Below are 13,505 nucleotides of genomic sequence, written 5' to 3' on the forward strand. Positions count from 1 at the left end.
TTCTGCTTTGTTTCCCAGGCTGGTCTCGAACTCCTGGGCCCAAGCTATCCTCCCACCTCAGCTTCCCAAAGTACTGGGATTACAGGTGTGAACCATTGCACCTGGCCTCTTTAGTGTATATAGGACAAACAGGAGAGAAGATAACTGCAAGAATCTACTACCTTCCTAGAAAGTCCAGGAAATCAAGATGGGCCTCAGGCATGTGAAGTAAATTGGTAATGAGGACTCTGAGTACTGGGATAAAGAGTCAGACAGAAGGAGGGGGAGAAGGACAGCTGCTCCCCACCACTGAGAAGTCCACCTGGGGTAGAAAATGAGCTGGAAAGGGGCGACACAGGTGCCTTGGCTTCAATTGGCTGCAGATTGCTTATTGATAGAGAATAGCCCCTGATGGAGGTCCTGGATGGAACCTTTCTGCCTGAAGTCAAGGAAACACGTCTGTTTGCCTCTTGCTTTCTGAAAGGGGTGGGGGCACTCTGAAAACCTACAAAGCAGGCTACCCTCGGAAACAGACCTTTTCCCATCTTGGCAAACTCAGAAATGGCCAAAGTCCCCAGGACAACAGGAAGAGCTACAGGTACGAGTAGCCAGAGTCACATACATTGGTCCTTCTCCACCTCTACTGATCTCAGGAGATCTTGGACTCCACCCTCCCAGGGCCATCCCCCCTCGGCTTCACAATTACATGCTGAATCTATACTCGTACTAACTTGCCACTGTGTGGTGCCTGCTAATACACTACAGCTTTAAAGATTGTAGAAAATTTGAAAATAAAACTTTATTATATTAAACCCCTACCTTACAACTTATATGAAAAAAAGCTTCAGATGAACTAAGGATATTAGTGTAAAATAAAACAAAGCTATCCAGAGAAACCAGAGATAAAATGCTTTTATAATTTTAATTTTGGTGTGACCAAGGTCTAGGCATAATGTAAAAGGCAGAAAATATATAGGAAAAAAACAGCTTTAATTTATACATAAGTATATGTGTCTGTGTGTCTATGTATGCACACACATAGCTATATAGAGATAATACATCTAACTTGTAATTAAATAAAAGAGATTAAAATGTTATACATGGTGCTGTTCGCATGAGCCATTTTGCAGTGAAGGCTTTTTTTTCCTCCCCGCCATTGTTTATCTGCTCATGGCCACCCCATCCCAAGAACACGGTGGTAACAGCCTGGTATGTATCGTTCCATACTTCCTTTATGCTCATATAATCATATACAAATACACGGAGACAGAAGTTCGGTCATTGTGTTATTATGCTCATTTCTCTACATTTTGCTCTTACGGCTTAATAAGAGATCTTGAAAATACCCCCAGTTCTCCAGTGTGGATTTAATTCATTCTTGTTAGCAGCTGACTGGAAAAGGATGAAGCATTTTTCATTCCCTGTTGATAAACAGGTTTTACTTCTAGAAACATGAATTGTGTGACATGGGGATCATACACTTTGCACGACCGAATTTCCCAGTATGTGACCTTCTCCCAGTGATGGAAGATCAGGCTTAGGGTGTTGAACTTTTTTTTTTTTTTTCTTTTGAGACAGAGTCTGGCTGTCATCCAGGCTGGAGTTCAGTGGCACCATCTCAGCTCACTGCAACCTCCACCTACTGGATTCAAGCAATTATCCTGCCTCAGCCTCCTGAGTAGCTGGGATTACAGGCATATGCCACTAGGCCCGGCTACTTTTTGTATTTTTAGTAGAGATGAGGTTTCACCATGTTGGTCAGGCTGGTCTAGAACTCCTGACCTTGTGATCCACCCGCCTCGGCCTCCCACAGTGCTGGGATTACAGGCCTGAGCCACCGCATACGGCCTCAGGGTGTTGAATTTGACAGCCTAAGGGCACACCCAGTGCCCAAGGAGCGGGGCTAGGAGGGCAGGAAAGGAACAGAAAAAGGGATCAGGCATGAAATGGTGTGAAGGGCCTGCGGGATGGTTAGGCCGCAGGGATAGAGAGGCTCAAGGATTGACACTGCTTTACCACAATATTTCCTCCGACCCCTGTAGAGCGCTCCCCTTAGGACATTGTTGGCATCGTGTCACAAGAGAGGTTGGTAGAGGCAAGAGTTCCCTTAAAGGAGGACGGAGGACACAGCCAGAAGCGAAACAGCCCTTTAGTTGAACTAGAAAGGACCGGAACTTCAATTTCAGCCGTTTTGGTCACTTCTCCAACACTGCCACCAAGTGGCTGTAGAGGAACAATGCAACTAGCAAACCCAAAGGGAAAGATTTTAAGAGCTGGGCAGTCATAAGTAAAACCACCACGCCTGGCTAATTTTTTTTTATTTTCAGTAGAGACGGAATCTCATTATGTTGCCCAGGCTGGTTTCGAGTTCTTGGGTTCAAGAGAACCTCCTGCCTCGGACTCCCAAAGTGCTGGGATTACAGGTGTGAGCCGCCACTCCCAGCCCCAGCAGTGGTTAAATAAAACCATATCGCACAGTCCAGATTAATTTGCAACACTTAGGTGGAGAGAGAGAACATTTCCATCAACCCAAGAGTGCCCTCACGCTGTCTGCTAGTCAGTGCGCCTCCTGAGGTCATCGCCTTTCTGGCTTCCATAGATCAGATTTGCCTGGTCTTGAGCATGATGCAAATAGAATAGAGTCAGACATACTCCTTGTCTGACTCACGTGTCTGTGAGATGGGTCCATGCTGTTGCATGTACAGCCTATTCCCGTTATTTGCAGTAGCTCTGTTCTATAAAATCACCACAGACGCTGAATCAAATACTGAACCATTGCTCATAGGGAAAAAAGGGTTTAGGTTCCTGGGAGACTCTGCTCATGACAATTTCATCAAGCAATCAGTACATATAAAGAGACAAATGTATCAATCTATGTTTAATGTGTATTAACTGATAAATATGCAGAAACAAAATAAAAGCAAATAACCTGGTTTTATATGTATTTCTGTTTAAAGACACCTTGTTAAATATGTATTGGTGACTCATTAACGTTGAACTCATGGCCAACAGCACTGTAATTCATGACTGAACAAAACCTATCTATGTGTCTTTTACCCAAAATAATACATCACTGCCTTCTTGCACTTAGGAACATTAGACAGCACTTTACCCCATGCTTGGGGCCATTTTAAACAGCAAAATCAGCAACAAAGCAGCACACAAATGAATTTAATGCTATGCTTAGCACTAAATTGACCACAAAAATGACACTTGTTTTACCGTATGACAGCCAGAACAAGAAGGCAGAACTTGGTCTTGTTTTACCTCACTGGGATAACTCAAATTTGGGGTGCAGTGGGTCACACCAGGAGATTCAAATTTTTCACTGTTCTGTGCAGGTCCAAAATATAGACCATAAGAATACCATGAGTATTTTAGGCTGACAAATAAATATTAGCAAGTAGGCAAATTCTCAAACACAGAATCCATAAGTAAAGATCAACTGTATCTGTACTTTGGTCTGTGGAGTTTATTGTTGTTGTTGTTTTTGAGACAGGCTGTCACTGTGTCACCGAGACTGGAGTGCAGTGGCGGGATCATGACTCACTGCAGCCTCGACCTCCCTGGCTCAAGCAATCCTCCCACTTCAGTCTCCTGAGTAAGTGGGACTACAGGCACACCACCATGCCAGTTTTTCCAACGGGCTATGAGCTCTATAAAGTCCATCTCAATTACTCAAAGCAGTCTTCTTATATCTGAAAATATGCCATTCCAGTCAAAGCCTTGGTAAAATACCCAGTGTCTCCACTTGTGACCTGTTACTAAACAAAAACAAAAACAGATTTTTATTGAACCTATGCAAATAACTGTACTGCCATAAATTAAGAATACTCAGATGGTTTCCAAATTCTGGAGAAATCAGGTAGACAGAAATTTTACTCACAAGAGTATACTCAATTGTTAAAAGCTATAAATAACTCAAAAAAGTTTTCAGCTGGGCACAGTGGCTCATGCCTGTAATCCCAGTACTTTGGGAGGTTAGGGTGGGAAAGTAGCTTGAGCCTAGTTGTTCAAGACCAGCCAGGGAAACATAGTGAGACCTCATCTCTACAGATAATAATACAAAAAAATTATCTCGGTGTGGTGGTGCACACCTGTAGTCCCAGTTACTCGAGAGGCTGAGGTGGGAGGATTGCTTGAACCTGGGCAGTCGAGGTTTCTGTGAGCTGAGATCATGCCACTGCACTGCAGCCTGGGCAACAGAGCAAGAACCCACCCCTCAAAAAAGGAAAAGAAAAAGTTTTCTTGACTCTGAAAAACAAAACAAAATAGTATCAGCAATGTTCCAAACAAAAAAGGTATAAAAAATTATTTCAGTTATATATTAGTTCAGTCCCATTTAATTAACCTTTGTTCTGTCCAAGATTGGGACCACAATCCTCATGAATATATCAGCTCTTCAATGAAAGATCTGGCAATTTTCTCTCTAGTCCAATGACACAGCCTCCAAACTTATTAGAAACCTGCATTCAAAAGCACCCGTCAGAGTCCTTTCCATGAACTTCCCTAAAGAGGAAGTAACTTTTGAACTGTAGCTGATCATAAACTACTTTTTGAGAAGAATCAAAGGAAAACAATAACTGTCCATAGATGACAGAAGTCTTAGGACAGGCCAGGTGCAGTGGCTCATACCTGTAATCGCAGCATTTTAGGAGCCTGAGCAGGTGGATCTCTTGAGTCCAGGAGCTCAAGATCAGCCTGGACAACACAGGGAGATCCTATCTGTACCGAAAATAAAGTAATTAGCTGGGCGTGGTGGCATGAGGCTGTAGTCCCAACTACAGGGGTGCTCAGGTGGGTGGATCACTTGAGCCTGGGAAGCAGAGGTTGCTCAGCGAGCTGAGATCATGCAACTGCACTTCAGCCTGGGTGACAGAGTGAGACTCCTATCTAAAAAAAAAAAAAAAAAAAAGTCTTAGGACAGTCATGGTTGAAGATACAATTGGCAAGAAAATTTGCTTATTTCTGTGACATGCAATTTACATCAGAATCATAATTACTACTGATAATATAATATATACTAAGACATATCAGGATTACAGGAATCTCATACGATTTTGGAACACCTACTAATATTTATTTAACTCAAAGTTAAATAAACATTTGATATTTGACAATGCTTCCTTTATGATTTTAACACACCAAATAAGGCAAGTAAGTCCAAAATCTCTTTTGGACTTCAGGGATCCTAATATCTAAAAAAGTTAATGAGGTCAAAAAGACTAAATTTCAAACCTGAAATTTTGATTTTGGAAAGCTTGTCAAATTTCAAAAGTTGAAAACACTTGAGATCACAAAATAGTATCACAGGTTATTCATTTAGACAAAAGTGATAACTCAAATATTTCCAAAAAGAAAAAAAAAATCTTTACTCTTTGATAGAGAAGAGACTCAGTTTCCCAAACAATAAGACCTAATAAAGATAGCACGCAGCCAACTGAATCTGTCTCTTTACTTTCCTCTTTTTTTCTTTTTTTTTTTGGCAGTTTACTCAAATAGTAAGCAAACATATTTTACTGTTTCTTAATTATTACATGAAAATCTTGTTTAAAAGAGAAAACCAAATTTTGCCTTTGCATAGTGTATTACTAACACTGAAGTTAATTTTTACTAAAATCTTATAAACAAATCCATTCAATCTCAATCACTTTGACCATAAGGTAAGATATCTGTAAATCTTTTAGAATTTTCTAGTAAAGAACAGATCAGCGCTCTAAAAAAACCCTTTTATTCCAACACAGGGTTTCTGACTCTGGCCCTGCATCAGTGTGCTCTTGATATTAATGTTTAATTTACAGAAAAACTAAATAATACCCTTTAAATTGTAGCCAACTTGATCACACAAAAAAATTCCTTTCATAAGATCAATTCATCACAAATCTTACTTAAAGCTTCAGTTTTATCCTATCATTTTATCTTAGGAGAAAAATTTACTTTTCCAATTTTCTATATCCATTTCATTTTATCTGTCATTTCTCCTTCCATTTAAAACAACTTAAAAACCTCTAAGCTAGGAAAAATCACTTTCCCTTTAAAAAAAAAAAAAATACAAAACTACATTTCTCTGACCTTTTACCAAAAACACATCCTACTTTCCTTATCTACTTTACATATAGAATTTTTCTCTTCTATCTAGTGGTTTTAATTACATATATTAGTTACAATGTTAACTCTTCATAATTTTTAAACAAAAAACCTAGGAGGTAAGCAATTTATGTTATATGTCAGATGTGTAGCCCAGGACAAAAGGAGAGAGCTGCAGATAATACATGACCCTTCCTACCACGGTGAGGAGGCATAGTTGGGCCAGAGAGAATTCCACATGTCCCCAGGCCCTACCATGCCACCTTCTAGAGCCTAGAATCTAAAGGTGCTAACACAGGCAAGTCAAATAAGCACCAAAAATATTCCAGAAGCAGTTTATAACCTTAAAACATCTAGCAAAGATAGCATCTGACCTACCTAATTCAGATCAAATGTCTACATTAAATTCTGAAGATGATTTGATTTTATTTTACCAGTAATTACAAAATTACCTTTATTTACTAAAGATTATTAAGGTCATGTGAACAAAAAGATATTTGAGTTAAAGTTTCTGTTTTTCTGATAAAGTATTTGATTTAAGCACTTACTTTTTTTCTTTAAGCCAATTAGTTGGAGCGCTATCATAAATTTTGGTAGTGAAACATCATACACATGACACAGATACACAGATAGAAGCAGATCTTAAAAGTTTACACGAGTCTTGTTAGCCAGTTTTTAAATAGGTTTTTTTTCCCATACACTCTTCCAATTGCCTATTTTATTGCCCTAGGCAATTATTATCTAGGTAACCCTACATTTGTCTTTATAAAGGGACCATTCTTGGGTGAAATGAGATAGAAAATGTATATCTCAAAAGCACAGAGCTAAGACATTAGTCCTATGTATTGTACCATCATTTGCTCAAACCAAGGACAAAATGGTGTAAGTAAAAGTTCAGTTAAGATGGCCAGGAAAAGCTTGCTTGCTTGCTTGCTTGCTTGCTCTTTCTGTCTCTCTGCTTCTCTCTCTCTCTCTCTTTCAAGTATTAGTTTGTTTTCACACTGCTGTAAAGAAATACCTGAGACTGGGTAATTTATGAAGGAAAGAGGTTTAATCAGCTCACAGTTCTACATGGCTGGCAGGCCTCAGGAAACTTACAATTATAGTGGTGTTATGCCCAGACCGTTTATTCCCCGAAGAAGACCACCAGAGTCCAGAGTCAAAGCCAAGCGGCAAGGATCTTTACTGCAAGTTGGAACTTGGTCCCTCCGTTCCACAACATACAAGAGGGCCCCGAACAATGCGTGTGCTCGCTTTTTATAGCCCGATGTAAACAGGATATGTAAGGTTACAGAGGAACAAGGGAATTCTTTTGGTTACAGCATTACAATTGGTTAACATTTTGAATTATACAATTAGCCGTTTCCCATTGGTTTCTGTGCTCTTAGTGCAAACGGTTGTAACCTTATCGGGGGACTCTCCAGGTGGTGTTTGTACTGGGCCCTGGAAATTGTGATGTATGGAGGAATGTTTGTACTGGGCCCTGGAAGTTTGGAATGTTTACACTGGGCCCTGGAAGTTTGGAATGTTTACACTGGGCCCTGGAAGTTGTGATGTATGGAGGAATGTGTTTGTGTTGGGCCCAGGAAGCTGAGAAGTGTGTCTGGCTTCTTTCAGTGGAAGGGGAAGCAGGCATGTCTCACATGGCAGCAGGTGAGAGCGACAGAAAAAAGAGAAGGAAGAACTTCCAAACACTTATAAAACCATCAGATCTCATGAGAACTCACTCACTATCACGAGAACAGCATGGAGGAAACTGCCCCCATGATCCAATCACCTCCCTCCTTTGACACGTGGGGACTACAGGTCCCTTCCTCAGCACATGGGAATTACAATTCGAGATGAGAGTTGGGTGGAGACACAGAGCAAAACCATATCACTTTTCATTTTTGAGAGAGGGTCTCACTCTGTCACCCAGGCTGGAATGCAGTGGTGTGATCATGGTTGACTGCAGCCTTGACCTCCCAGGCTCAAGCAATCCTCCTGCTTCAGCTTCCCAAGTAGCTGGAACTGTAACCAACTTTCCCATTTTTTGTAAGAGAAAATGTATTTATTTTTTCTATGTTCTTTTCTCTTTCCTCCTTTTCCCACTTTCTAGTTAGTCCTTTAGAAATGCAAGTATAGCCTTTTACCTCCCCTTCACCAGACATTCCCTACAGGGCAAGTTCATTTAACTATCTGCTTAGGAGCTCCAGAAAGGAAATCTCACCCACCAGGAGGTTGCCTTGAGAGATAACAGTCAATTCACAACCCAAAGTACACATGCTCACAAAGACACAGGCAGTCACCGCCTTGACCACCTAGTAGATAAGGTACAAAGCTAACATGTAGAAGTCCCACTTGCTTACTTCCCCCCACCCCATGTGCCGTTCATGTTAAGCTCCCTTTAAAAGTGCGCACTTTCTGCTCCAAAAGCAAAGTTCTATTTTAGGCAGGAAGCCTGTACTTGTTCCCCTTTCTGTTCCAAAAGCAAAGTGATACCCTTAGGCAGGAAGCCTGTACTTGTTCCCCTCATCTAGCTTTGAATAAAAAAAAAAAAATCACTTTCTTTATACCAGACCTAATTGGACTCTGCAAGCAGCAAATAGCTGAACCTGCATTTCGGTTACAGTTTTGGTGGCGCATATAGAGAAAGTGCTGCATGCTCTGGGTGAGTCTGTGCCTGACAGCCAGGTGTTGCTACCGGGCAAGGTGTGGGGTCACCTGTGAGCACCAGCTGCTCATGGCTAGCAGATCTCATGACAGGAACATCCGGGAACTTCTCAGCAGCTGCCAAAAATGCTTTTGTTTTGGGGGAGCCTCCCTTTTGCCTCAAGGCACACCTGCTGCCTTCAACTCTCTGCTGGTACAAAGAAAGTGACCTCTGTAAAACCTGGCAAACTTTGAAAGTGGCTGAGTTAGCTGGAAGTGCACCCGATCACCCTCTGCTTCCTTTGGGGTATCACTGGGGCCCTGTTCTACCTCAGACTTGGCTGCTAGTGACAGCATGTGAGCCTTTTAGGTGTTTCTATTTGCAAGTGCAGCACCATCAGAGCTTTGCTGGGCCTATGGAACCATTTGGACCTGGGGAGGGGCATTCAGGACCTCACTCAGCCTCCTTGATTGGAGACTTGTTTGGAAGTATGCTGTTTGTTTGCAAGTACTTTGTGAATGGGCCGTGATTTCTTTCTTTCCTCTCTACCTCCAATCTCACTCTTCTAACTATCTTCAGAGAGCCACCTACAGCCTTAGTCCTCTCAACTGCAGGCTCCCCTATCTCCCTATGACTGAAACAGCTCATCTTGACCAGTGACTTGTGAAGGTGGGAGGGTCCTATCCCATATCATGTAGACCTGGGTGTTGAGTCTTTCCTGAATGGGAGCTAAACAAGGGTGATGCGAGTATCAACCCTGTGCCGTGTAAGTGACTGGAAGCTCTTGAGCTCCCTTTCTATCACTTTACTGTTTCTTCTTTTTATTTCCTTTTCCTCTCTCTCATGTCCTGCTTGTAAAACCTGGCTCCTGTGCAGAGGCTGGCCAGACTATATATTCCTCTATTTTCTTTTCTGCCTGCTTTAAATCTGCTGTTACTTTACTAGTGTTAAGATAAAAACGACCATTTGAATTGAACTGTTTTTTAATAAACGGGTGAGTCTGCATTGATATCTCTTGGCTAGAGTTCAAAAACAAAAGCTATAGGATCTTTGTTTATATGAGTATGTATATGTGTATTTATGTGTACACACATCTATTTTGTTATATGTTGCTGCTACAAGGTACCAAATTCACTTAAAGTTAAGGAGTACTCATGAGACTTAAGTAAAATCTTGAATAAATAAGCTGGCTTTAAAATTATTGGTGAAATAATATTAGAAATGTCTTATGAATTGTCAATATACATTTTTGTTCAGATTTATTGATCAAGTGGTTTCATATTTATCTCTGCCAGATATTATAAGGCATCAAAATCTGGCATAAAAGTTATAAAACTGTAAACCTAGCCCCAAAAAGAATGATCTTTGTTTGTGTAATTTTTGATAAATAGTGTCATGCGCGTCTGTGTGAAGAGACCACCAAACAGGCTTTGTGTGAGCAATAAAGCTTTTTAATCACCTGGGTGCAGGCAGGCTGAGTCCGAAAAGAGAGTCAGCCAAGGGAGATAAGGGTGGGGCCATTTTATAAGATTTGGGTAGGTAAAGGAAAATTACAGTCACAGGGGGGTTGTTCTCTGGTGGGCAGGAGTAGGGGTCACAAGGTGCTCAGTGGGGGAGCTTTTTGAGCCAGGAAAGGGAATTTCACAAGGTAATGTCATCACTTAAGGCAAGGACCGGCCATTTTCACTTCTTTTGTGGTGGAATGTCATCAGTTAAGTCAGGGGCAGGGCATTTTATCTTATTTTGTGATTCTTCAGTTACTTCAGGCCATCTGGGCATATACATGCAGGTCACAGGGGATGCAATGGCTTGGCTTGGGCTCAGAGGCCTGACATTCCTGTTTTCTTATATTAATAAGAAAAATAAAACAAAATAGTGTTGGGGCGGTGAAAATTTTTGGGGGTTGGTATGGAGAGATAATGGGGAATGTTTCTCAGGACTGCCTCAAGCGGGATTAGGGGCGGTGTGGGAACCTAGAGTGGGAGAGATTAAGCTGAAGGAAGATTTTGTGGTAAGGGGTGATATTGTGGGGTTGTTAGAAGAAATATTTGTCGTATAGAACGATTGGTGATGGCCTGGATGCGGTTTTGTATGAATTGAAAAACTAAACAGAAGATACAAGGTCTGAGTAAGAGAAGGAGAAAAAAACAGGTATTGAAGGACTAAGAATTGGGAGGACCTAGGACATCTAATTAGAGAGTGCCCAAGGAGGTTCAGCATAGCCTCGCCAGCAAAGATTATTTATTTACTTTAAGAGAGAATTTAGAGTGGCGGTTTGGGATAGCACCAGGAGATATCACCTGTGATGGTTTGGAGAAACAGTGTAAACCGGCAGTGTAAACATGAGCAGGGCATTTATGAGTAGTTGAGAACGGTGAATAGGAGTATGACTAGACAGAAGATAGTAGGGATGACAAGTTTTTTGGGGTGCAGTCCAAGTTGGTCTGGTGTCTGGAATGAGACCGGAACTTAATAAAAAGGAGTGTCGACACAGGAGCTCAAATGGGCTGTACCCTGTAGCATTCCGAGAACAGGCCTGAATTCTGAGAAGGGCAAGTGGTAAAGGTATTGTCTAGTCCTTTTTAAGTTGGTGACTGAGCTTGGTGAGGTGTGTTTTTAAAAGACTATTAGTCTGTTCTACCTTTCCTGAAGATTGAGGACGGTAACGGATATAAAGGTGTCACTGAATACCGAGAGCCTGAAAAACTGCTTGGGTGATTTGACTATTAAAGGCTGGTCCGTTATCAGACTGTATAGAGGTCGGAAGGCCAAACCGAGGAATTACGTCTGACAGAAGGGAAGAAATGACCGCGGTGGCCTTCTCAGACCTTGTGGGAAAGGCCTCTACTTATCCAGTGAAAGTGTCTACACAGACTAAGAGATATTTTAGTTTACTGGCATGTGAGTGAAGTCAATTTGCCAGTCCCGGGCAGGGGCAAATCCCCGAGCTTGATGTGTTGGGAAGGGAGGGGGCCTGAACACTCCCTGAGGGGCAGTAGAACAGCAGATGGAACAACTGAGAAGTGATTTCCTTGAGGACAGATTTCCACGATGGAAAGGAAATGAGAGGTTCTAAGAGATGGGCTAGCGACTTGTAACCTACATGGAAGAGGTTATGAAATGACGATAGAATAGAATGGAAGGAGGTATTTTCCTTGGCCCAAGAACCCTTTGCCTTGTGTCAGAAGAGATAGGTGGAAGTTTCAGCCAGGGAGTAGGTGGAAGTTACAGCGGGGGAGTAGGTGGGACTGGCCAGATGAGAAGGAGAGAAACTGCCATGAGGGATAGAAGTTGGAAAGCTAGCTGCTTTTTTAGCTACCTTATCAGCATAAGCGTTGCCCTGAGCGATGGGATCTGATGCCATTTGATGGCCCTTGCGGTGTCTGGCTCCAGCTTCCTTTGGAAGTAAAGCAGCCTGGAGAAGAGTTCTTTTATTAAAGAGGCATTAATGATGGAGGACCCTTGCTTAGCGAGGAAACCTTTCAGCCCATAAAACAGCATGGTGGTGCAGGATATGAAAGGCATGTTTAGAGTCAGTATAAATATTGACGCAACAGTTGTGGAGGCAAGGGAAACAGACCCTTGAAAAGAAGGTAATGTGGAGTTGGTAGCCTCCGTATTAATTAAGAAGAGGACGGACTTACCCTCCACTGTAAGAGTTACCGAAAGCATCTGTGATGGTCCTGTAGGCTTCCGAGGCGATTGGGCAGTGCCAGTCTTCAGTCACTAAGCCGAGAAGATCTGGGAAGGAGTCAGTCAGAGCCTTGGGCCAGTTGGAACAGTCCAGTTTCCAGTGGGGTCCCGCACAGATGGGACACAGCTTAGGAGGAATCCCAGGCTGCAGGCATTCCTTGGCCCAGTGGCCAGATTTCTGGCACTTGAAGCAAGATCCTTGGGGAGGACGTCCTGAAGGAACACCTGACTGCTGTGGCTTAGGCGTTTTGAAGTTTTTGTGTGCTGGAGATATGGCTGGGGTTTCTCTCACAGCGGAGGCAAGTAATTGCAACTCTTCTCTATTATTGTACACCTTGAAGGTGAGATTAATTAAGTCCTGTTGTGGGGTTTGAGGGCCGGAATCTAATTTCTGGAGCTTTTTCAGTCAGGAGCTGACTGGGTGACAAAATGCATATTAATAATAAGGCAGCCTTCTGGTCCCTCTGGGTCTAGGGCGGTGAAGCGTCTAAGGGTTGCTGCTAAGCGGGTCATGAACTGGGCTGGGTTCTTTACCTTGGGTAGTTTCTTTAAGTTTGTCACAATTAACAGCTTTGTAAGCTGCCTTTTTAAGCCCTTCAACTAGGCAGGAAACCATGTAATCTTGCCTAGCTACACCTAGGGAATCTGCCTGATAGTTCCATTGGGGATCTTCCTGGGGAACTGCTCTAATGCTTTCCTGGACGTCTGGCTCATGAAGCTGGCGGTTATTGGTGTGAGATTGGGCTAGAGAAAAACTCTTTCCCGTTCATCTGGGGAGAGGGTAGAAGTTAGAATGACATTTAAGTCACTCCAGGTTAAATTGTAGGACGGAATTCCTGTATATATTTAGTGGGGTCTGATTGAGAAAGAGCCTAAACGCTGGCTGATTTGGGAAAGGTCTGACAGAGAAAAAGGAGCATTAACCTTGACTATGCCTTTAGCTCTAGCCACTTTTTTAAGAGGAAATTGCTGGGCAGGTCGGGAGGGCTAGTCAAGGAACGAAACTGTAAGCCAGCCTGGGTGTAAGGAGGGGAGATACAAGGATTATAGGGTGGGAGAGCAGAGGCTGAGGAAAACTTGGGACCTAGCTTGGCTGGTGAGGAGGGGAGAGGTC

At 42.5% G+C, this 13,505-nt stretch overlaps 1 pseudogene; it reads left to right on the forward strand.

Annotated features, from left to right (window-relative positions):
* The first annotated feature begins 540 nt into the window (after nt 1–540).
* LOC105511390 overlaps nt 541–13,505 on the forward strand; it is a 17,069-nt pseudogene continuing 4,104 nt past the window's right edge.

This window comes from Colobus angolensis, unplaced genomic scaffold (assembly GCF_000951035.1).
Source record: "Colobus angolensis palliatus isolate OR3802 unplaced genomic scaffold, Cang.pa_1.0 Scaffold2, whole genome shotgun sequence".
Classification (NCBI taxonomy): Eukaryota; Metazoa; Chordata; class Mammalia; order Primates; family Cercopithecidae; genus Colobus; species Colobus angolensis.